General features: G+C 48.5%; 1 long non-coding RNA gene across 1 annotated transcript; it reads right to left on the reverse strand.

The window, feature by feature from the left end:
* Positions 1–592: 592 nt before the first annotated feature.
* On the reverse strand, positions 593–24,373 carry LOC123578628. Its single transcript, XR_006702443.1, has 3 exons — positions 24,105–24,373; positions 8,883–9,010; positions 593–1,011 (listed from the first exon to the last, which is right to left on the reverse strand). It is a non-coding gene; the product is annotated as an uncharacterized LOC123578628 (long non-coding RNA).
* Between the last annotated feature and the right edge of the window lie 1,805 nt (positions 24,374–26,178).

Raw genomic sequence — 26,178 nt, forward strand, 5'->3', positions numbered from 1 at the left:
GAGAGAGAGGGACTGTGACTGGGGGAGGGGCAGAGAGAGACAGAGACATAGAATCCAAAGCAGGCTCCAGGCTCTGAGCTGTCAGCACAGAGCCCATGGTGGGGCTCGAACCCACGAACTGTGAGATCATGACCTGAGCTGATGTTGGACACTCAACTGACTGAGCCACCCGGGTCCCCCAGTTTTTATCTTTCTGACCTCTCAAGTAACTGATGCACTTGGTACCTCCTTCCAACCTGAAACACTGCTCTCTAAGATTGTAAGGCACATCATTCTCCTGGTTTTCCTATTGCTTCTCTGGGCTCCTTCTCTGACTCTTGCAAGCTCATACTCCTTTGAATACTAGAGTCCCTCAAAACTCTTCCAGAGCCCCTGGTCTTCTCATGACCTACTCTTGCCAGGGGGCCCCCTACACGTGACTTCAAGTGGCACCAATGAGTACATGACCCGTTACTAGTGACATTCAGCTGCTATAACAAAGGCAAAATATCAATGGCCTAAACCAGCGTTGACCAATAAAAAATTAATATGAGCTACATGTGCAATTTTAAATTTTCTAGTAGCCACATTACAATGAAGTCAAAGGGAAGGGTTCCTTTTAACAGCATATTTTATTCAATCCAATATATCAAAACTTTCAGTGTGTGACACCAGCCACACTTTCACTGTCCAATAGCCCCATGTGGCTGATGGCTACCATATTAGACGATGCAGGCCTAGATAAGATGACGGTTTATTTCTCTCCAAGGTTGACATGATGTTCACAATCCAAGGTTGACATGATGCCTCCACGGTCTCAAGGAGTCATTCTCTCTTGTTGGTCAGTCATCTTCAACAAGCGCTTCTATCTGGGATCCAACACGTGATCCAGACCATACCATTACATCGGCATTACAGCTAGCAGGAAGAGGGGAGGGGGGACAGGTTCGCATGCTTCCTTCTTTTGGAAGGTATAATTCCGAAACTGCACACATCCCATTGTACGGAGTTTAGGTGCCTGGCCATGCAGAGCTGTAAGGGAGACCGGGAGGACCTAGTCCTCAGTTGGGGAAACATATATGCAGATAAATCTTTTTAAAATAATTTTTTAATTTTTTTTTAACGTTTATTTATTTTTGAGACAGAGAGAGACAGAGCATGAACGGGAGAGGGTCACAGAGAGAAGGAGACACAGAATCTGAAACAGGCTCCAGGCTCTGAGCAGTCAGCCCAGAGCCCGACGCGGGGCTCGAACTCACGGACCTCGAGATCATGACCTGAGCTGAAGTCGGACGCTTAACCGACTGAGCCACCCAGGCGCCCCTTAAAATAATTTTTTAAGTGTATTTATTTATTTTGAGAGAGAGACAGGGAGAGAGCATGGGGGAGGGGCAGAGAGAGATGGGGCAGGGGGAGAGAGAGAGAGAGAATCCCAAGCAGGCTCTGAGATGCCAGCACAGAACCCAACACGGGGCTCAAACTCATGAACCATGAGATCATGACCTGAGCCGAAGTCAGACGCTTAACCAACTGAGCCACTCAGGTGCCTCCTTTTTTTTTTTTTTTCCAAACTGAACACATCTAAAATGAACAGACGACCTTTCCTCCAAAATTTTGTCCTTCCCAGCAACACCAGCAGTGAATGTCACCAGCCTTCATCCAGTTGCACAATATTCCTCAGGCTCTCCTGACTGCCCAAGGACAAAGGAAAGGAAAGGAAACCAAATGGGAACTGATAGAGATCACAGTCCTTCAGGACAGGAATCTCCATCAGTTTATAAATACCTTAGTGAATTACAAGAAAAAGGCAACCTTATCAATAGCCTCATGTCCAGGAACTACCTACTGTCTTAAAGTTAATGCTTTGCTAGAGGGAAAAACAACCTTACCTTGATAACCGCTAGACTCACCATCTGTGAATTTTCTTTAGCATATGGAAATCCCTTCAAGAAACTTCCTCATGGGGTGCCTGGGTGCATTAGTCAGTTAAGCATCCAATTCTTGGTTTCAGAGCAGGTGATGATCTCTCGGTTTCCTGAGTTCAAGCCCCGCATCGGGTTCTGCCCTGGCAGTGTGGAGCCTGGGGATTCTCTCTCTCCTTCTCTCCCTGCCCCCTCCCCCACTCATGCTGTCTGTCTCAAAATAAAGAAATAAACTTAAAAAACTAAAAAAAAAAAACAAAAAAAACAAAAAAAACCAGAAACTTCCTCTTGACTCTACCTCCCCCAACTCCACAGTATATAACCAGTCATTCCGCACAACCCCGTTGTGGCTCTTTCTGCCCACAGGTCCTGTCTCCGTGCTTTAATAACATCACCATTTTTGCACGGAAGACATCTTCAAGAATTCTTTCTGGGCTCTGGGCTCCGAACCCGCAACACTCCAAAACCCCATCACTGTCACTTTGCCTTCTGTATTCCCTCTCAAATTCATCTATTTTTTTTTTATTTTTTTTAACGTTTATTTATTTTTGAGACAGAGAGAGACAGAGCATGAACGGGGGAGGGTCAGAGAGAGGGAGACACAGAATCTGAAGCAGGCTCCAGGCCCTGAGCTGTCAGCACAGAGCCCGACGCAGGGCTCGAACTCACGGACCGCGAGATCATGACCTGAGCCGAGGTCGGCCGCTTAACCGTCTGAGCCACCCAGGCGCCCCAAATTCATCTATTTCTATACATCTCTGTATTAGTCACATACTGCTGGGTAATAAGTTGCCCCCAAACTTAGTGTTTAAAGATTTTTCTTATTTAGAAAAAAATTTTATTAAAAATTTTGTAATAAGTTTTTTTTTAATGTTTTATTTATTTTGAGAGCAAGCGGGGGAGGGTCAGAGAGAGAGAGGGAGACAGAGGATCCAAAGGGGGTTCTGTGCTGACAACAGTGAGCCTGATGAGGGGCCCAAACTCACAAACTGTGAGATTGTGACCTGAGCCGAAGTCAGACGCTGAACTGACTAAGCCACTCAGGTGCCCCTAAATATTTTTTTTAATGCTTATTCATATTTTGAGAGAGAGAGAGACAGACAGACAGACAGACAGAGCATGAGCAGGGGAGGGGCAGAGAGAGAAAGACACACACACATTATCAGAATCAGAAGCAGGCTCCAGGCTCTGAGTTGTCAGCACAGAGCCCGACATAGGGCTTGAACCCATGAATTGTGAGATCATGACCTGAGCCGAAGTCGGATGCTTACCTGACCGAGCCACCCAGGGGCCCCAAAACTTAGTGTTTTAAAGGACAGAACACCAGGGGCTAGAGGCAGGGAGAAATGGGAGTTAGTGTTTAAGGGATACAGAGTTTTAGTTTGGGCTGTTGAAAGGTTCTGGAGATGTGTCTGGAAATCTGGTGATGTTGTAGGACGATGGGAATACAGGGGTACCTGTTGGGCTCAGTGGCTAGAACATGGGACTTTTTTTTTTTTAAGAAGTTCTTTCTTTTTTTGAGAGACAGCATGAGCGGGGTTGGAGCAGAGAGAGAGAGGGAGACGTAGGATCTGGAGTGGGCTCTGTGTTGACAGCAGTAAGCCCGATGTGGGGCTTGAACCTGCAAACTGTGAGATCATGACCTGAGCTGAAGTCGGATGCTCAACTGACTGAGCCACCCAGGCGCCTTGAGAATGTGACTCTTGATCTCAGGGTCCTAAGTGTGAGCCTCATGTTGGGTGTAGATACTACTTAAAAAAAATAAACTTTAAAAAAAAAAAAAAAAAGAGTTACTTACAAAGCCAAGTAATTGAGTGAGTGTGGTTTTGGCACAAAGCCAGACAAATAGAATAATGAAACACCCTGGAACATTCAGAACGGAACAGAAAAAAAAAAAAAAAAAAAGAAAAGAAAAGTACCCTGACTTTTTGTTTTATTTTATTTTATTTTTTTACCATTTATTTATTTTTGAGAGACAGAGCATGAGCAGGAGAGGTGCAGAGAGAGAGGGAGACACAGAATCCGAAGCCTGCTCCAGGCTCCGAGCTGTCGGCACAGAGCCTGACGCAGGGCTCGAACTCACAAACCGTGAGATCATGACCTGAGCTGAAGTTGGACGCTTAACCGACTGAGCCCCCCAGGCGCCCCTCCTGATATATATATATATATATATATATTTTTTTTTTTTTTTTAAGGAATGTGTGAGTATTGCGGTGGGATCTATACATCTGTACTTGGTCCCTCAGATGACCAAATATATATTTCTCATGATTCATGGGTTCTGGTTCACAGCTCTTGAAACCCACACCCGCAGGATTTCCTGTGAGAAGGATGATAAATGTGTCTTTTGTTAAGGAGTCACGTTAAGGAGGTGACTTTTTGGACGCCACCCAAGGGTGGGGGCTGGCTTCTGGGAGGATCAACCAAGTGGTCAGGGAGTTGGAACTTTCACTCTCCCTGGCTTCTGGGGAGGGGAGACACAGAAGTGGAATCAGCCAATGGCCAGGACTTAGCCAACCAGGACTATGTCATGAAACCTCCATAAAACCCGAGGGAGAACTGGCTACATTCAGAGAGCTTCTGGGTTGGGGAACACGAGGTCCTGGGAGAGAATAGCCTGGAAGCCTTTCCCCACACCTGGTCCTAGCCATCTCTCCCATCTAGCTGTGGATTCATATCCCTTATCATATCATTAAATTTTTTTTTTAACTTTTGACAGAGCACGCAAGTGGGGGAAGGGCAGAGAGAGAGGGACCTAGGATCTGAAGCAGGTTCTGTGCTGACAGCACAGACCCGATGTGGGGCTCAAACTCATGAACCATGAGATCACGACCTAAGCCAAAGTCAGACACTCAACCGACTGAGCCAGGGGCCCCTCGTATCATTTAAACCTAAGTGTTCCCCCTGAGTTCTGTGAGATCCTCTAGCAATTTATGTATTTTAAAAAAATTTAAGCTCTGTACTGACAGTGCAAAGCCTGCTTGGGATTTTTTTCTTTCTCCCTCTCTCTCTGCCCCTCCCCTGCTGTCTCTCTGTCTCTCTCAAAATAAATACACTTTTAAACAAATTCTGAACTCAAAAAAAAATAATAAATAAATAAATTTATTTTTGTAATGTTTATTTATTTTCTGAGAGAGAGAGAGAGACAGCACGAGTGGGGCAGGAGCAGAGAGAGAAGGAGACCGAGAATCCGAAGCAGGCTCCAGGCTCCGAGCTGTCAGCACAGAGCCCAGTGTGGGGCTGGAACTCATAAAACTTTTTCATGAAGCTTTTTTTTTTTTTTCTTGGAATGTGCCAGCCTGAACCAGCAAACGGATTACAGCAGTATATAAGAAAAAGATACATTGTGGGGCGCTTGGGTGGCTCAGTTGGTTAAGTGTCCGACTTCAGCTCAGGTCATGATCTCGTGGCTTGTGGGTTCGAGCCCCACATCAGGCTCTGTACTGACAGCTCAGAGCCTGGAGGCTGCTTCAGATTCCGTATCTCCCTCTCTTTCTGCCCCTCCCCTGCTCATGCTCTGTTTAAAAAATAAATAAACATTAAAAAAAAATTTAGGGGAGCCTGAGTGGCTCAGTTGGTTAAGTGTCTGACTCTTGATTTTGGCCCAGGTCATGATCTCACAGTTTGTGAGTTGGAGCCCTGCGTTGGGTTGGTGACAACTCAGTGCCTGGAGTCTGCTTCTCATTCTATGTCTCCCTTTCTCTCTCTGCTCTTTCCCTGCTCACGCTCTGTCTCCCTGTCTCTCAAAAATAAATAAAGATTAAAAAAAAAAAAAAAGATACATTGTGACCAAATGGAGTTTACCGGAGAAAAAGAAGAATGGCTAATATTCACAAAACTGTTAATGAGATTTATCATATTAGCAGAGCCAGGTAGGAAAAAAAAAATCATCTGACAATCCCATATATGCGAAAAAGAGTGTTTGGCAAAATGGAATATCTATTGCTGTTTTGTTTCGTTTTATTTTTATTTATTTATTTATTTTTAATGTTTATTTCTTTTTGAGAGAGAGAGACAGAGTGTGAGCAGGGGAGGGGCAGACACAGAATTTGAAGCAGGCTCCAGGCTCTGAGCTGTCAGCACAGAGCCAGACGCGGGTTCGAACTCACAGACCACGAGATCGTGACCTGAGCCGAAGTCGGACGCTCAACCGACTGAGCCACCCAGGCGCCCCCTGTTTCGTTTTAAAAACAACCCTGAATAAGAAGGAAGTTAGACATCTGTGGCTCTCCAAGCCTCCTGCTCTGTGAAGGGATATCCCTGGTCTCCCATCTCAGGGCACGTGTCTACTGCCCCTGCATCCCAGAATGCTCTTTGCGGAACGTCAGCATCTATAAACACTATAGACAATGCCTGATATTTGGGGATCTCCCAGTATCTGAACCCCCACCTTATTTCAGCGGCAGTGCCCCACGGTGGGTGCGGCGGTGGGAGCTGGTATCTGACTTTTTAGAAGACTAGGGGGGCCAGACCTTCACAGAGCAGGAGCCTTGGAGAGCCACAGATGTCTAATGGAAGTCTCTGGAAGGTATGGGATAGGTAATTGAATGCTTCCTCCTGGGACTTTGATTAGGCAGGAAAGAGGCCAGGACAGAGGGAAGTGTAGAGTTCAGCGGGAAGGGTGAGGTCATCAGTCACTGGTCCGGCATGAGAGAAGGGAGTGTCCAGCCGGGATCGTGGTAGACCCAGCTTCCCGGCCAGGCTGCGGTCACACATGTGACTTTAAGAACGCTGTCTGCTGTCTGTTCTTGGCTTCCCACCAAATTCCCAAGCCTGATTGTCTAGCCTTCCCATGCATAATGTGATTTAGGCAGGGTCCTTCCTATAAATTCCGCCTCTGCTTTTTAGGTCCAGAAGAAACGTCATGTGCAAACCAGAACCTCGATTCCCTATTGAGGTCATGGGGCCGCCCCGCAGGAGACCCTCAGGAATTAGCCTCAGTGGGGTCCGGAGAGGAAGAGTCAAGCCCATGAGACGATTTTCCTTTCCTCCGTAATGCAGATTGGATTAACAGATGGTGACTTTCAGCCTCCTTCAGCAAAATAGACCGAAGGCTTCTGTTTTGAAGACGTAGGCTGCATTTTGGGGGGGAGTGAGGAAGGAAATCTATTCGATTTGTAAAACTCCCCTGCTAAATGTTCTTATCAGATGGGAAATAAGTCAAGTCCCCATCTCTAGGGGACCAGGTAAACAAACAATGTCACCTCCAGATAGTGCCACAGGGTGCATGTCTTTAAAAAAAAAAAAAAAAAAAAAGAGGGGCTCCTGGGTGGCTCAGTCGGTTAAGTGTCTGACTTTGTCTCAGGTCATGATCTCCGGGTCTGTGGGTTTGAGTTGCAAGTAGTGCTCTGTGTTGACAGCTGAGAGCTTGGAGGCTGCTTCAAATTCTGTCTCCCTCTCTCTCTGCTCCTCTCCTGCTCACACACACTCTCTCTCTCAAAAACTAAACATTAAAAAAAAAAAAAAAATAGAATAGGGGCACCTGGGTGGCTCAGTGGATTAAGCGTCCAACTTCGCTCAGGTCACGATCTCACGGTTCGTGGGTTCGAGCTCCGCATCGGGCTCTCTGCTGTCACTTCAGATCTCTGTGCCCTCTCCCTCTCTGCCCCTCCCCTTCTCACGCTCTCTCTTTCAAAAATAAATAAGCATTAAAAAAAATAAAAATAGGGGCGCCTTGGGTGGCTTGGTCGGTTAAGCGTCTGACTTTGGCTCAGGTCATGATCTTGCGGTCTGTGAGTTCGAGCCCCACGTCGGGCTCTGTGCTGACAGCTCAGAGCCTGGAGCCTGTTTCCGATTCTGTGTCTCCCTCTCTCTCTGCTCCTCCCCTGTTCACGCTCTGTCTCTCTCTGTCTCAAAAATAAATAAACATTAAAAAAAATTAAAATAAAATAAAATAAAAATAAAAATAAAAATAAAAATAAAGAAAAGGTATGTCCATGTGGTTATGTTTGTTTCAACCCTGCAAGGATACAGAAGAGATTCCTAAACGTGGAGACCTGTAAGGGTGGGCAGAGAATGAAATGTGGGGTCCAGGTGTGGCAATGAAGCTTCTCCGTGTGTATTTTAAACATATCAACCGATCGTTTTTTGTTTTTTGTTTTTTCAACGTTTATTTATTTTTGGGACAGAGAGAGACAGAGCATGAACGGGGGAGGGGCAGAGAGAGAGGGAGACACAGAATCAGAAACAGGCTCCAGGCTCTGAGCCATCAGCCCAGAGCCCGACGCGGGGCTTGAACTCACGGACCGCGAGATCGTGACCTGGCTGAAGTCGGACGCTCAACCGACTGCGCCACCCAGGCGCCCCTCAACCGATCGTTTTAATTACATCTGTATGTAGATTATACGACTCAATGCACGTAAAAACGCTTAGCATGATGTCTCCGCACCAGCACATGTTAATTATGATACAATACGGAATGTGTGCTAATTTGTATAAAATAAGCTACAGAAAGTTCTAGAAAGATACAAAAGAAACTGGGTTTGACCAGAAGGAAAGCAGAATGGGACACCTGGCACACAGGGACGTGTGAGAGACTTAATTCACTATCTACCCCCCCCCCTTTTTTTTTTGTATTTTCTGAATCCTCTGCCGTGGCAAATACATTACCAAGTCAGAACACGTAAGTACACATGCATTTCAACGGGCTATTTTTAATCTGCCAGGCAAGGAGCCTTGTGATGATAAATGAATACAGATGCCTTTTTCCTATTGAGCTCCCTTTCTCAGATTAAAATAGTGGGGATCAAACACACAGTTTGAGGCTGATTTATCCCTCTGTCCGTGATCTGCACGGGATGCTGTGGGGTACCAGAAGGCTACCCAGCCCAGTTCACCTCTGCATGCCCTCGCTAACCTAGAGCGGGGCCTGGAGTCAATAAAAATACCTCATTTGGGGTCATCTAGGGCTGAACCTAGGCTCCCACCATTTGCGGTCTCTCTAAATTTGTAGTTAAAAGGCATAGTTCAGTCAAAACTCACCAAAACAACTCCAGATGGCCTGCGGGACTGGGCCGCCCTCTAGGGGACCGTGAGGTGTGCAAGGCACTCGTCCCACGTGCAGAAGAGGCACCTTTTTCTTCTCATTCATTCCAAGTGAATGCACGACCCTGTTGAGTACAGGGGACACGCGAGTGAACGAGACAGTGAATATGCAAATACAGACACAAGTTGTTCTGTGTGATGGAATAAAATATGTGGAGGACAGTGGGGGTCTGTTCTAGACGGAGTGGTCAGGGGGCTCCTGGGTGGCTCAGTCGGTTAAGCATCTGACTTCGGCTCAGGTCATGATCTCACAGTTCATGAGTTCGGGCCCTGTGTCGGGCTCTGTGCTGACAGCTGAGAGCCTGGAGCCTGCTTCAGATTCTGTGTCTGCTTCTCTCTCTCTCTCTCTCTCTCATGAATACACAAATAAACATTAAAAAAAATAGATGGAGTGGCCAGAGAAGGGCCCCTTTGGGGGAGGGGTAACATTTGAGCTCAGAGCTGAAGGATGAGGAGATATTATCTCAGAAAGAGTGTGAGGAAAGCACATTCCAGGCAGGTGCAAATGCCCCGAGGGAGAGGGCAGAGCCGGAAGCAAGTACCAGAGGTCTCACAAAGACAGATACAGATTCAGAAACAGATAGACACACAAAAAATCCCTTGACTTAAGGACTAACATATGCCACGTTGTGGTGGAAAAAGAGATGGGCTTTTTTTTTTTTGGACTCCCCCTGAACCCATGTCCCTGAACGGGTTCAGATCAAGACTCCTCAAACAAGGTGCCACTTTGGCATATGGACTCTTTTGAGCTGAAGGCAATCGAGACCCTGCAGGCTCGAGAAAAAGTTGATGCCTCTCCCTTAACTGCCTAGAAGAATCTAAACTGGGGGTGTTTTCCAGAATTAGAGCCATTAGCAGTGATAAGTTTTATCTGAGTGACCCATCTGTATGGCAGGGCAAACAGCTACTTCCCAAACATCCCACTCCTTAGCTCAGGACGATGTGGACCCCTCATCTCACCTTTCTAAATTTTTATTTTATTATGTTTATTTATTTATTTTGAGAGTATGAGCGTGCGCAAGCAGGGGAGAGAGAGAGAGGGAGAGGGAGGGAGAGAGAGAGAGTCCCAAGCAGTCTCCGTGCTGTCCAGCTCTGCACTGAGCCGTTACATGGGGCTTGTAAACCACAACCCTGGGATCATGACCTGAGCCGAAATCAAGAGTCGGATGCTTAACCGATTGAGCCACCCAGGCGCCCCCTTATCTTACCTTTCTGTCTTGGAACCTCTCAGGTATGTGCAATTCCTGTGCATATAAGTGAAGTTTGATTTTCTCCTGTTAATCTGTCTCATGTGGGTTTAATTCTGAGACCAGCCAGGAAAACCTTTGAAGAAGGTAGAGGACGGAGAATTTACCCTTCCAAAGAACCCCCACCCCGTACCATCCCCTCAAATACATTTCCAGATGATTCTGAGGTCTGTGAAATATAAAACAACACATATTCAGGGTGCCTGGGTGGCTCAGTCTATTAAGCGTCTCTCTTTTTTTTTAATTTCTTTTTTTTTTAACGTTTATTTATTTATTATTTTTTTTTTTTATTTTTATTTTTTTTCAACGTTTATTTTTGGGACAGAGAGAGACAGAGCATGAACGGGGGAGGGGCAGAGAGAGAGGGAGACACAGAATCGGAAACAGGCTCCAGGCTCCCAGAGCCCGACGCGGGGCTCGAACTCACAGACCGCGAGATCGTGACCTGGCTGAAGTCGACGCTTAACCGACTGCGCCACCCAGGCGCCCCACGTTTATTTATTTTTGAGACAGAGAGAGACAGAGCATGAACGGGGGAGGGTCAGAGAGAGAGGGAGACACAGAACCTGAAACAGGCTCCAGGCTCTGAGCTGTCAGCACAGAGCCCGACGCGGGGCTTGAACCCACGGACCGCGAGATCACGACCTGAGCTGAAGTCTGACGCTTAACCGACTGCGCCACCCAGGCGCCCCTAAGTGTCTGACTCTTGATCTCAGCTCAGGTCTTGATTTCAGGGTCATGAATGAGACCCTGTGTGGCTCTGTGCTGGGTGTGAAGTCTACTTAAAACAAAACAGAACAAAATGAAGCAAAACAAAACACCCAAACAATAAATGTTCAAGAATAAGACGTTGGAGGTAGGCCTGCCTGGGTCAGTCAGAGGAAGATGGGACTCTTGATCTCCAGGTCATGAGTTCATGAGTTTGAGCCCCTAGTTGGCTGTGGAGAGTACATAAACAAAGAAATACACAAACTTAAAAGAAAGCATCTTTGGCATTTGGGATTGACAGAGATTTCTTAAACAGGACACAGAGGGTAAGTTGAGCTATGTTAAAATAGAGAAACTTACTGAATGCCCACCCCCACCCCCATATATTGAAATCCCCAGTGTGATTGTTTGGAGAGGTGATTATATCATGAGGGTAGAGCCCTCGAGAATCTGATTGATACCCTTTTATAAGACAGACCCCAGCGGTTGCCTTGCCCCTTCCTCTGTGTGAGGACACAGGGAAAACACAGCCCTGCATGAGCCAGGAAGCGAATCCTCACCAGACAGAATTGGGCCGGCACCTTGATCTTGAACTTCCAGCCTCCAAAATTGTGAGAAGTGAATTCAGGTTGGGGAGCCTGAGTGGCTCAGTCGGTTAGGCGTCCGAATTAGGCTCGGGTCACGATCTCACAGTTTGTGAGTTCGAGCCCTGCATCAGGCTCTGTGCTGACAGCTCGGAGCCTGCTTCAGAGTCTGTGTCTCCCTCTCTCTCTGCCTCTCTGCTGCTTGTGTTCTGTCTCTCTCTCTCTCTCTCTCTCTCTCAAAAATAAACATTAAAAAAATTTTTTTTAATTAAAAAAAGAAAAGAAAAGAAACCGAGTCTCTCCCAACAAGAGAAAAAGCCAAGAGTCAACAGAGTCTGTTGTAGTGACTCCAGGCACCTGGGCAGATTCAGAGGATGGTAGAGAACAGTGGATACGGTTGACGAGAATGTGTGTTGGTAACTGGATTATAGATGACTGCTCACGTCCAAATCCTCTGTATAGATGTTCCCAGGCCTCCCCGTTCCCCGAGTGAACATCTGTTTTGCCTGCATGGGTCTGGCCTCCAGAGTAGCCATACCCCACATCGGCCTTCTACCCACCGTGTGGTTTTCAGATATGTCCATGTGCGTGCGGGGCACCTTTGGGGCCAGGAACCACGAAACTCAAGGGGGTCACTGGAGGAGAATTTAACCATTTGCAAAGGCATAGGGTGGTACAAAGGCAAAGAGCAGGCCCAAAATGGAGTCACTTGTGCCAAAACCCCACATCAGGAAACCAAGACTTAAGATCTAACCTAAATGCAGTGCCAGCCCCCAAGAAAGTGACCTTCAATCGGTCAACTTGGAATTATCTGGTAAACACCAGTGTGGATGGGCCCCTCAGTCTCCCTAGGAGGAGACCTGGCCTGAAATGATGCGTTTTTTTGCTAATGATTTCCATTTTCTACCGCTTTTCTGTCTTTATTTATTAAAAAAAAAATTTTTTTTTCTAATCTTTGATTTTGAGAGACAGAGTGTGAACGAGGGAGGGGCAGAAAGAGAAGGAGATCCAGAATCTGAAGCAGGCTCTGGGCTTCGAGCTGTCAGCACAGAGCCCGATGTGGGGCTTGAACTCACAAACTGCAAGATCATGTCCTAAGCTTAACCAACTGAGCCACCCAGGCACCCCCTTTTTTTTCCCTTTAAAAACTATCTTTCGGGGCGCCTGGGTGGCGCAGTCGGTTAAGCGACCGACTTCAGCCAGGTCACGATCTCGCAGTCCGTGAGTTCGAGCCCCGCGTCAGGCTCTGGGCTGATGGCTTGGAGCCTGGAGCCTGTTTCCGATTCTGTGTCTCCCTCTCTGTCTGCCCCACCCCCATTCATGCTCTGTCTCTCTCTGTCCCAAAAATAAATAAACATTGAAAAAAAAAAAAATTAAAAAAATAAAAACTATCTTTCCTGTAACTTTTTTCTGTTTGCTGCATGGGACGCTGCCTGATTCATGAATTGTTGAATAAAGCCAGTTTGATCTTTAAATGTACTCAGCGGAACGTTTGTTTCTATTTTCTTTTTTTAAGATCCTTTTTAAAGTAATCTTTACACCCACCATGGGGTTTGAACTCACAACCCCGAGATCAAGAGTCCTATGTTCTACCAATGGAGCCAGCCAGGCGGCCCTCCTCAGTTGAACTTTTGTTATTTAACTGAACAGAACCTAGGAAAATCCCCAGGAGCTATTTTCTAGTAAGATAAGCAAGCACAGATTAGGATTACGTCATCATTTGTGTGAGGAAAGGTTTAAAAATGGGAATATGTTTTCCTGTCTTCTGGGTTGTGCATAAACCCTGGAGGGAAATATAAGAAACCCATCAAAGTGATGGCCTATAAAGGAAGGATATTAAGTATGACAGGAGGGATAAGACGTTTTAAAGTGTACCTTTTTATGGTAGTGGGATTTTTTTTTTTTTTTAAGTTTATTTACTTATTTTGGGAGAGAGAGTGAGTTGGGGAGGGACAGAGAGAGAGGGAGGGAAAGAGAGAGAATCCCAAGCAGGCTCCACACTATCAGTCCAGAGCCCGATGCAGGGCTCAATCTCACAAACCCTGAGATCATGACCGGAGCTGAAGTTGGACACTTAATGGACTGGGCCACCCAGGTGCCCCGGGATTTCTTAAACCCATAAATGTGTTACCCATTTAACAGTTATGTATTGATTATGAAGCTCAAATCAAATAGAGCATTTAGAAAAGAGCCTCAATATTGCAACATCCTGTTGCTTGCTAATGATTAAATATGATCTTGTATATACAGTGAATTTCTGGAGAAGATAATGAAGAGGTAAGAGGGGAGAGGGATTGAGACTGGAAAACTGGGATTGGTGGGAGACTTATTTGACTTTAAAAAATTTATTTTCATTGGGGCACGTAGGTTAAGCGTCTGACTTCGGCTCAGGTCATTCATGATCTCATGGTTTGTGGGTTCAAGCCCCATGTCGGGCTCTGTGCTGACAGCTCAGAACCTGGAGCCTGCTTCGGATTCTGTCTCCCTCTCTCTGCCCCTCACCCCCTAGTTCTCTCTGTCTCTCCCTCTTTTTCTGTCTCTAATAAACTTAAACATTTTTATTTTTGTTGAGATATGACATATAATATTGTGTGAGTTTAAGTTGTACACCATGTTGATTTGATATTTTTTAAATTAATTTTTTTAATGTTTATTTTTGAGACAGAGAGACAGAGCATGAGTGAGGAGAGGCAGAGAGAGAGGGAGACACAGAATCCAAAGCAGGCTTCAGGCTCTGAGCTGTCAACACAGAGCCCAACGTGGGGCTCGAACCCACGAACGGTGAGATCATGACGAGCCGAAGTCGGGCGCCCAACCGACTGAGCCACCCCGGCGCCCCTTGATACATTTATATATTGCAAAACTGTCACCAAAGCATTGGCTAACATCTCCACCATGTCATACACTTATCATTTCACTGCTGTGAGAATAAAATCTAGACTCTTAGCAGCTCTGAAACTGATGATACAGTGTTGCAAACTATACTCAGGATTCTGTGCGGCCCATCTCCACGACCTGTTTATCTCCTAGTCCCAAATTTGCACCCTTTGACCAACATCTCCCCAATCCCCCCGCCTCCTGGTAACCACCATTCTTCTGAGTTTCTAGGAAGTTCAGCTTTTTTAGGTTCCACACCATAGCCTACCTACGCTATGTGTCTTTCTGTGGCTTAGCTCACCTTGCATAATGCCCTCCAGGTCCACAGGCATTGATTGTTGCAATCTTGCGTTCTTAAGTGTTCACCATCCTCTCCTTTGTACAAAAGTACTTTATACTTTGCAGTGTACCATGTAAGTGGTGCCGGAGTCGAGGCTGGGTACGGAATTTAATCCGGCCAACAGGGAGCCATATAATGGAGACTAAATGCTTCTGGAAGGAGACTCGAGTGAGCTTGCCCCTGGGGAGCAGACACCTGGCTCCCGGCGAAGGTGAAGAAACTGATAAACAGTAGCAGTTGATCTGTGCCCAAACAGGCAGCTGGAATGAAGGCCAGAATTTGACCCCAAGGGTTCATGATCTGCAGACTTGGGCTCCACCCTGGCATCTGTCGCCGGGACCCAGTGTTCTGTGCGTCAGGCTGTGGCCACCCTGGCAGACTGGGAGCTGCTCCAGGGCTGGCACCACACCTCTCCCTCTCCTGGCACGAGGGTCCTAGGAGGTTTCCAAAACCATGTGTCATTTCCCAGATAAACTCAGGCCTGGAGAGTGAGAGACGGGGTTGGCCCCGGGGGGTTCTCACCCCTCGTGATGTCTCTCCGTGTGTTCTTAGACCCGGGTCTGCGGTGGGGCATTTCAGGAAAGAGGCTGGGTGAAGGTTTATGTGAGACCCCGGGCCCTGGGGGGGCTCTTGCCCGTGCTGAGATCATGCTCTAGGAGCTATGATGAGAAAATGCATTTATCCTAGATATTTATGAAGATGGCAAAGATTCTTTTACTCTCTCCTTCGGCAACAATTTGCTGGCTGCACAGGATGGTTGCAGGCAGGGGGCATGTGGCCGAGGAGAAGACAGATGCGGCCCATCAGGGGCACACACATTCTGGCAACAGAGACAGACAATACAGGGTCAGACATGGATCGGATCCTTTCAAACATGACAGCTACAATGCATGGGAGGGTGTACAGGGGTCCCTGGAGGGAGGGGTCCCCCGTTAGACTGACCTGGTGGGAAGGGCCACATCTGAGCTGGTTAACCTTCGAGCTGGAACTGAGGGATTAGGAGAAGCCAGCCAGGTAGAGAGTGGAAGAGACTGAGTCTGGACATCTCAGGCACAGGGAGGACTCATCTCAAGGGCCCTGCAAAGGAGGGGTGCGATGGCAGTGTACCGAAACGAGGTCCCAGGCCAGTGCAGCGTGGGACAGAGACGGCCGACCAGGAGGCAGGAAGCAAAGCCACTGACGTGACTGGGAGCTGGATTGTGGAAGGTGTTTTGGGGCACGATAAAGCCTGGCTCTTGTCCAAAATGGAAAAGGAAGCAATGAGAGGCTTTTAAAACTGCACATGACATAACCTGATGTCTGTGCTTAAAATAATCCTGCTGGGTGGAGAAAAGCCAGGTAGGGAAGTGAGGAGGCCAGGGGAGGCAGGGGCCGGGGGGGCGGGGGGGGGGGGGAAGACGCAGGTGTCCCCACAGGGTAGCTGCAGGGGCGTGGAGGTCAGTGCGCTGGGCGGGGTGGGGGGGGGGGCGAGGGGAGACACCCACCCAGCAGCATGAACAGATGAACAGAGCACACTGTGCCCGTGAGGTCCTCACTCGCTCGCTGTTCCACAGGGGAGACTGACCTTCCCCGCAGGAGCGCGCAGACATGCGGCTGGACGTCGGAACCGTTTGGAGGAAAATAAAACAGCGGACAGTAGGGATTCCAGGTTAGGTGATCAGAAAACGCCTCTCCGCCTGGGGCCTGAATGCCTCAAAGCGGAGAGCATTCTTGGGAGCAGGAATCACAAGCTAAAGTGTGTGGGGGTGGGAGCGTGTTTGCTTGTTCTAAAATAAGTACAACAGGGGGGCCTGAGTGGGGCAGGCGGTTAAGCATCTGACTCTTGGTTTCAGCTCAGGTCCTGATCGCCGGGGGTTGTGGGATCGAGCCCCACGTTGGGCTGTGTGCTGACGGGCACGGAGCCCGCTAGGAATTCTGTCTCTCCTTCTCTCTCTAAGTAAACAAATACACTTAAAGTAAGTTAAATAGGGGCACCTGGCTGGTTCAGTCCAAGGAGGTTGTGACTCTTGATCTTGGGGTTGTGAGTTCCAGCTCCACATTACAAGTGGAGCTTCCTGAAGAAACTAAAATCTTTATTTATTTATTTCTTTTAATGTTTATTTATCTACTTTTGACACAGAGAGAGCACAAGCAGGGGAGGGGCAGAGGGAGAGGGAGACACAGAATCCGAAGCAGGCTCCAGGCTCCGAGCTGTCAGCCGAGATCCTGACACGGGGCTCGAACTCACAGACCATGAGATCATGACCTGAGCCAAAGTCGGGCACTTAACCGACTGAGCCACCCAGGCCCCCCCTAGGCTCACTCTGCTAAGGATACATGCATCCAGCGATTGTGGGTAAGATAACCTGAGTAGTTTCAGGTAAGGAGAGGCATCTAACTGTTCACGGCAAGGTAGCGTAGACATCCAGCAGGTAAATAAGACACTGTTGCTGGAGGAGGCTGTCCTTTGTGGACCGTGGGCCCCCTGCCTGCTGCTGGGTAGGCCATGAGGCACGGCCCTCCACAGAGTATCTGGCCATCTCTCAGGGCTGAGTTTGAGGGGTGAGGGGCTGTCTCCTTCTGGGTCAAAGAGCGAGATTGCTCTACAAGATGTGGACCCCTGAGCTAGTGTTCGTCAGCTTCAATGCAAACCACTGCCCGTGCAGAGCCCATCTGAGCCCCTCCGGGTTGCCCGGGTAGGACATGGGGGGCCAGGGGAGCCGGCACAGACATGGTCCTCCTGCTGTGAGGAACAGATCCTTTGTGACTCTGGAGTACGAGTCTTCCTCCCACATCCACGAAACAGGGACAAGATTACTCATGCGTTGGCAAGAATTCTGAAATCCCAGACTCTGGCAAACAGGCCCGTGAGGCATGAACTGCCGATCCCTCTAATCTCTGGGGCTCACCGGTGGATGTGGGCTCAGACTGGGCTGTGGTCATGTTTCCCGTGCAAGTTAGGAGCTTGGTCTCCCAAAAGCATGTGGAAGAATGCCTGGAACATAGTAAAAAGGTTAAAAGAAAGGAGCCTCTCTTGGAATTATTAAATGGTTGCTGCGGAGGTAGATGCACACTTGAGGAGGAAGAAGGGCTCCTGTGGGGATATTCTGGGAAGGAAATGAATGCATCCAGGGGATCTGGGCTACGGTTTTCTGGGAAGCAGATGAATCCCCTTGGGAGTCTGGCCTCCCACATTTGGAAGACTTGCTCATCCAGTGGTCATAGCTGATAGGATGATGATAAGGATGGTTTTACACACACACACACACACACACACACACACACACACACACACCCTAAGATCTACATTCAGCAAACTGGAGACCCAGGAGACATCCGGTCTGAAGCCTGACAGGTTCAGGGTCCAGAAAAGGACAAAGGCAGGAAAAAGAAATGCATTTCCCAGCTCAAAGGCAGTCAGTCAAAAAAGAATTTTTTGTTCTAGTCAGGTCTTCAACTGATTAGACGCGGCCCACTCACATCATACAAGGTGATCTGCTTGACCCAAATGTTAATCTCATCCAGAAACACCCGCACAGACACTCCTGCAATAACGTTTGACCAAATATCTGGATGCCTCCCTCTCTCTGACCCTTCCTTCGATTGCACTCTATCCCATGCATGCTGTCTCTCTCTCTCTCTCTCTCTCTCTCTCAAAAATACAAAGTAAACATTAAAAAAAAAGTGGTTGACACCAGTGAGTTGATTTAACTGGATTAGTCATTAACCTTTGTGTAAACGGCTTGCAAAAAAAGGTAGCAAACAGCTACATTCCAAGGTCTTTAACATTAAAGTCAAAAGCATTTACTTGCCATCAGAAAAGACAATACTTTCAGAGCACCTATAGATTTTTAAAAATCGTTCCAGGGGCGCCTGGGTGGCGCAGTTGGTTAAGCGTCCGACTTCAGCCAGGTCACGATCTCGCGGTCCGTGAGTTCGAGCCCCGCGTCAGGCTCTGGGCTGACGGCTCAGAGCCTGGAGCCTGTTTCCGATTCTGTGTCTCCCTCTCTCTCTGCCCCTCCCCCGTTCATGCTCTGTCTCTCTCTGTCCCCCAAAAAATAAATAAACGTTGAAAAAAAAAAAAGGAAAAAAAAAATAAATAAAAATAAAAATCGTTCCAAAGACTATCGACTTGAAACCTTGAAACCGTGGCTGTTAGGAATAGACAGTTATGTTTGTTGTGAAACATTCTGAGGATCCAAGTTTACAAAAGGAAGTGAGTTTGCTGAACAGACCTGTGATAATTACGGACGGCAAGGGCACGTGTGTGATCAGCACAGCATCGCGTATAAACTTGCAGAATCACTGTCTTGTGTGCCTGAAACCGGTGTGATATATTGTGTGCAATTATACTGCCATCTTACTTTTTTTTAATGTTTATTTTTGAGAGAAAGAGAGACAGAGCAGGAGCAGGAGAGGGGCAGAGAGAAAGGGAGACACAGAATCCCAAGCAGGCTCCAGGCTCAGAGCTGTCAGCAGAGAACCTGATGCGGGGCTTGAACCCATGAACTGTGAGATCATGACCTGAGCCGAAGCCGGACGCTCAGCCGACAGAGCCACCCAGGGGCCCCCTGACCTGCAACTTTTATAATAAACTAGGTCTCAAGCAAAGCACCTTCCAGAGTTCTATGAGCCATTCTGGCAAATTCTCAACCCCGAGGAGGGGGTGGTGGGAACCTCTCTGGTTTACAGCCATTCGGTCAGGAACAAGGTGGCAAATTGGGACTTGTACCTGGAATCTGAAGTGGGGGGCAGTTTCGTGAGACTGAGCCTTAACTCACAGAGTCCGATGCTCTCTCCAGGTAAATGGTGTCCGGACCAACCTGAATCACGGGACACTCGGTGTCCAGGAAGGCGGGGAACTGGTTGGGGGTTTGGGGATGCCCCATGCATTTGGGATCGCAAGTGTCAGCAGTAGAAACAGCACAGCTACCTTCCCACATCCCAAAAGGAGGGGGCAGGCCACGCTGTGGGGGTGGGGGAGGCGCACCAGGGTGAGGCAAGAGACAGAGGGAGGGAAAAACGGGGGCGGAGCCTGATTGTGGGTGTCTGTGGGAAGGAACAGGTGAGGCCAAATGAAGAGATTTGTGTTGGGCTCTCGGCCATTAGGGGATGTCCCTGGTTGTTCGGTACCTGGCCCTGGCGATTAGGGCAGAGAATAGTGGCCCGGAGTGTGATAAAGGGGCGGTCGGAGGGGGGCCCTGGCTGGCTCACTCAGAGGAGCGGGAGGCTCCTGATCTCAGGGTTGTGAGTTCAAGCCCCACGCCGGGTGGAGAGACTACTTAAAAATAAAAACAGTCTAGGGGCGCCTGGGTGGCTCAGTGGGTTAAACATCTGACTTGAGCTCAGGTCATGATCTCAGAGTTTGTGAGTTCGAGCCCGGTGTCGGGCTCTGTGCTGACAGCTCGGAGCCTGGAGCCTGCTTCGGATTCTGTGTCTCCCTCTCTCTCTGCCCCTCCCCTGCTCGTGCTCTGTCTCTCTCTGTCTCAAAAATAAATAAAACATTAAAAAAATAATAAAATAGGGGCGCCTGGGTGGCGCAGTCGGTTGGGCGTCCGACTTCAGCCAGGTCACGATCTCGCGGTCCGTGAGTTCGAGCCCCGCGTCGGGCTCTGGGCTGATGGCTCAGAGCCTGGAGCCTGTTTCGGATTCTGTGTCTCCCTCTCTCTCTGCCCCTCCCCCGTTCATGCTCTGTCTCTCTCTGTCCCAAAAATAAATAAACGTTGAAAAAAAAATTAAAAAATAAAATAATAAAATAAAATAATAAAATAAAAATAAAGGGGCGATCTGCATAGAAAGAGGCACACTCAAAGGCCAGCTGTTTGATGTTTCTAGGAATCAGCGAGCCCCGACCAGGGCTGTCCCTCCAGAGTCAGCCAGACCCCAACATGTCACAGCATCAGGAAGAGTAAGAGGAGATGACTAAGTCACGCCTCCCCACCCGCCCCAGCGGCTTCGACGTCTTGAGACAGTTTGGGGCCCGGTTGCTGCACGTGCACAGAACAGCTCCCCCCGCAACCCGCTGAAGAATGACTCAGCTCCAAACTCCAGTTCTGCTGAGGCGGAGAAACTGAGCTTCAGGACGCAAGGAAAACCGTGACTGACTCCGCAGACCTCCCCCGAGGTCCCCTGTGCCCTGCACCTCGTGCTGGCGCATGGGGACAGGTCCGCCGGGCCCTGCCTTGGCGACAGCCCCAACCCGCTATCACCCACCGCCTCAAAGACCCGGAGGTGCAGAGGGCCCTCGACGGAAGCCCGAGGAAGAGCGGAACGGAGAGTTCTCTGTTCCAACTGTTCCTACTCCTCTTCCTGAGTGTTCGGTTTGAGGAACAGACATGAGTAATTGTGTCGTTCCGCAATGCGGAGTGACATCTGGTGCGTATGGAGAGCTCCCTCCTGCGTCTAGGCTTCCGATTCGTGGCTGTCGGTGGAATCGTGGGTGCGCACCTGCGGACAGCTGGGAAGGGTGGGTGTAGGAGTACTCTGGATGGGTGGCGGGACCAGTGAATGAACGCATGGGAGCCACGGAACGATGAATGCACGTAGAGAGAGGCAAGGAAGGTCTGGTTTTCCATCTCGCGGATTCCTTCGTGAACAACAAACAGAACGCAACACCAGGAGGACAGGCACAGCAGAGAAAAATACCCACGGACAACATCCGCAGTAAAAACTAGGCGGGCGAGGCTCCCGGTGAAGTCTACTATGCAAGCACGTGGGCTCAACCCAATACAGACTTCTTGTTCTGAATCACAACATCCCGGCACAGAGACAATAGCAATTATGTCGAGAGGCTCTGTAAACTCAGGAAATCTCAGAAAGGAGTTGGGGGGGCGGGACGCTCGGAAAGAGGCAGTGACAAGGTCCAGGAAGGGACCAGGCATGAACAGGCCCACAGAAAACGTGGTGGGCCAAAGTGAGGAACAGAACAAAACAACCCAGATATAAATGAAGAGGTTAGAAACTGTTCACGAGAAAGTGGGAGGAAAAAGGAGAGACAAGGAAACAGCTAAAGAGGAAAACAAGGAAGGGAAACCAGAAATAAAAGCCAGGATCTCAAAAAAAAAAACCACAAAAAACCTGTCCCAAAATACGAGATTTGGGCCTTCAAATTGAAGGGCCCAGGATGAAACTAGGAAAACTGACCACAGGCCTCAGCATGAGGCATTCTAGAAAAAGTACCAGTTGGTTTTATAATTTTAATTTTTTTCAAATTTATTTATTTATTGTGAGAGAGAGAGTGACTATGGGGAAGAGGCAGAGAGAGAGAGAGAGAGAGGAAATCCCAAGCAGACTCTAAGCTGTCACAGATCCCGGGGTGGGGCTCAAACTTACAAACTAAGAGGTTACAACCTGAGCCGAAATCAAGAGTCAGATACACAACAGACTGAGGCACCCAGGCGCCTCCGTGTTTTTGTAAGACAAAAACAATTATTTAGACAATTGAGCAATAGATCAAATTAACTTAGAAGGGAAAGAAAATTGAATTAGCATCAAATTTTTTGACCACAGGGCTGTGTTCCAGGACAGACTAGTACTCAGCAGCATGTTTAAAACAAAAGCAAAAAACCATTTTGACTGAGTGGGGTTTCTTCTGGGGATGCAAGGATGGCCCAAATTAGGAAATCATTAATTTATCATCTTAACAGAGACTAAGTAGAAAACAATCCTATGATCATCTCCAGATATGCGAAAGGGGCATTTGACAACATTTAATATCTATTCATGTTGACACACAGTTAAATAGAATGTGATGGTTCTTTAAAATATTAGCTAGAGGGGCGCCTGGGTGGCTCGGTCGGTTAAGCGTCTGACTTCGACTCCGGTCGTGATCTCGAAGTTCATGGGTTCGAGCCCCGCGTCCAGCTCTGTGCTGACAGCTCGGAGCCTGGAGCCCGCTTTGGATTCTGTGTCTCCCTGTCTCTCAGCCCCCTCCCCACTCACGCTCTGTCTCTCTCTCAAAAATAAATAAACCTTAAAAAAATAAACAAATATATTAGATATCTTAGCCTAAAGTTCGGGATCTCAGTGAGTAAATATTACAGGCTGTAATAAAAAATACCACCCGACGCTAACCCTAAGTCAGGGACAAGACGACAGTGCCCACCCCACTGTCTCCGTGACTATTGAATACTGAAGAACATATCTTCCTTGGAGTCCTGGCAAGGACTTCCTTATCTGCCTGTCAGCATTTGGGAAAATCCATGGAGATGCCAGTGATGTGCTTCAGGTTTGCCTATGCTTCATGGAACCGACAGGTGAGAGGAATCCAGTTACAAATGACCCAGCAGGACCAGTTGCCAAACATTCTTGCCCTCCTGCACTTGTCAGGCACTCGGCTAGGGTGAGCCTGGACAGATCGGGACCCTGGGGGTCCTGGTGACAGTCGGCCACACGTTTTATCTTGGTTCCTTGAGGGGTTTTATCAGCACGCACAGCTGCTACTTTCTTCCCAAGGGACTCCAATTGGGATTGTGTGTATCTGGGGAAGCCGTCCAGGGGACTGCCCCCACTAACTCCTGGTGATTCGTCTCAGGGTGGCATTGTGTGCTGTTTGGGACTGCCCCCAACTAGTGGACAGAAGGGACACTTGCTTAGCTGCTGTTTTCTTCCTCTCTCTTTCTCCTTCCCTCCTTTGGTCTGTCTCCCTCCCTCCTCCCTTCCTCCCTCCCTTGCTTTTTTTTTTTTTTTTTTTGGAAAGTTTTTCTTGATGTTTATTTTTATTTTTAAGAGAGAGGGAGACTGGATTTGAAGCAGGCTCTGTGTTACAGAGCCCAACACAGGCCCAAACTCATGAACCATGAGATCGCAACCTGAGCTGAAGTCAGAGGCTTTAGGAATTGGAGCCACCCAGGTGGTCCTCCCTTGCTTGCTTTTAAGGAAGTTGATTGCTTGTCCTGCCTTTAAATTTTTTTTTTTTCAACGTTTATTTATTTTTGGGACAGAGAGAGACAGAGCATGAACGGGGGAGGGGCAGAGAGAGGGAGACACAGAATCGGAAACAGGCTCCAGGCTCCGAGCCATCAGCCCAGAGCCCGACGCGGGGCTCGAACTCACGGACCGCGAGATCGTGACCTGGCTGAAGTCGGACGCTTAACCGACTGCGCCACCCAGGCGCCCCAGCTTGTCCTGCCTTTAAATAAAAATGTTGTCAGGACATCTGGGTGGCTCAGTCGGTTAAGCGTCCGAGGCTCAGGTGAGGCTCTCACAGATCGTGGGTTCGAGCCCCAGGTCAGGCTCTTCGCTGACAGCTCAGAGCCTGGAGCCTGCTTCGGATTCTGTGTCTCCCTCTCTCTCTGCAACACCCCCCCCCCACCCGCACCTCTCCCAGCCTCCCCCCCACCCTGCCTCTCTCTTTCTCTCTCAAAAATAAATAAACATTTAAAAACTTAAATTCAAAGAAAAAAACAAAAAACAGTTACCTTACCCAGAGTTGAATCACTGATGGCAATCACTTCTACAAATGGTTTCCTGAAGAAAGGTGTCTCCTCACCGCCCAAGATCCTTAGACATGTGACCACCCAGATTTTTTCCAACGAGAACAATGGCATCTTTCAACGCATTCCTTACGGTTTTATCCTGTTACAGGAACTTTGCCGCCTTGAGCACCGAGATCACTTCCCGGAGCGCTGCCTTAGGTTAGAGGCGGGGACTCACTGGCAAGGGCACGGGTCGGGCTCACCTGGCTGGCGCTCCTTCCGCGAGGCCGGCCGGGCTGGCACCTGCTGGGTCGGAGCGCCCTCTGCTGGCGGCGCGGGCCCTCTGCAGCCGCGGGCGGCCCCCAGGCCGAGGTCAGAGGTCAGCCTGCAAAACTGAGCAGGGGCGTGCTTCCTAGTCCCCTTAGGGAAATAATCCCCAATTTGATGGCCACTATCCTCCGGAGCTCCGTTTTTTTGTTTGTTTGTTTGTTTGTTTGTTTGTTTTTTAACATTTATTTATTTTTGAGACAGAGAGAGAGCATGAAAGGGGGAGGGTCAGAGAGAGGGAGACACAGAATCTGAAACAGGCTCCAGGCTCCGAGCTGTCAGCACAGAGCCCGAGGCGGGGCTTGAACTCACGAACCCCGAGATCATGACCTGAGCCGAAGTCGGACGCTTAACCGACTGAGCCACCCAGGCGCCCTCCGGTTTTGTTTTTTATAAGTGTAGTTTTTTTTCATGTATATTTATTTTTGAGACAGAGACAGAGAGAGACAGAGAGAGACAGAGCGAGAGCAGGGGAGGGACAGAGAGGGAGAGAGACACAGAATCCGAAGCGGGCTCCGGGCTGCAAGCTGTCAGCACAGAGCCCGACATGGGGCTCGAACTCACAAACCACGAGATCATGACCTGAGCATTAGTCAATTGACTGAGCCACCAAGGTGCCCAGCTGGTTTTTTTTTTTTTTTAACTTTTTTGGGTGGCAGGGGTCCAGATTGATTGCTGGGCAATTTGTCTTAAGATAACATTATGTCTGGGGCTCCTGGGTGGTTCAGTCCAAAGGGCATGTGATTCTCCAACTCAGGGTCATGAGTTCCAGCCCCACCTGGGCCTAGTGATCACATGAATGAATGAATGAATGAATGAATGAATGAATGAATGGATGGATGAATAAATAAATAAAATATGTGACGTTGTTTATGATTTTCAGTAACCATTAACTATGTAACTCGTGCCTCCTGTGCTCATCTGTAAGGAATGACTCCCACCTGCCCTGGGTTGTGTCCGCTGATTTCCTTGAGTGCCTTCAGATTCGCGTGGCCTGGGACGGCTATCAGTACAAGTCAGCACGGGTCCTAGTAGTTTTCCATACTAACTTTGACCAGGACAATTGCTCCTACAACTCGCTGGATCTATCCAGCGTTCATTCTGGGTAGAGTTAATTCTGTGGAAACGGGATCTCCAAATGAGTGTGCTTTGTATCCAGGGCCTGAGTCAAGAGCACACTACATTTTGGATAAGATCGTTTGATGCTTTTTTTTTTTTTTTTTTTTTTTTTTTTTTAAATTTTTTTTTTTTTCAACGTTTATTTATTTTTGGGACAGAGAGAGACAGAGCATGAACGGGGGAGGGGCAGAGAGAGAGGGAGACACAGAATCGGAAACAGGCTCCAGGCTCCGAGCCATCAGCCCAGAGCCTGATGCGGGGCTCGAACTCACGGACCGCGAGATCGTGACCTGGCTGAAGTCGGACGCTTAACCGACTGCGCCACCCAGGCGCCCCCGTTTGATGCTTTTTAAAAGGCCTGGCATAGGGGCACCTGCGAGGCTCAGGTGGTTCAGCATCCAACTCTTGATTTTCGCTCAGGCCATGATCTCACGGTTCATGAGATCAAGCCCCTAGTGGGGTTCTGCACTGAAAGTGTGGAGCCTGCTTGGGATTCTCTCTTTACCTCTGTCTCTCTGCCCCTCCCCTGCGTGCTCTCTCTCCCTCTCTCTCCTAAAATAAACAGACTTAAAAAAACAAATAAAAGGTCTGAAATATACATTTGTAGAATCAACTAATTTTTTTCCTATCCGTTGG

Source organism: Leopardus geoffroyi, chromosome E2 (assembly GCF_018350155.1).
Source record: "Leopardus geoffroyi isolate Oge1 chromosome E2, O.geoffroyi_Oge1_pat1.0, whole genome shotgun sequence".
Classification (NCBI taxonomy): Eukaryota; Metazoa; Chordata; class Mammalia; order Carnivora; family Felidae; genus Leopardus; species Leopardus geoffroyi.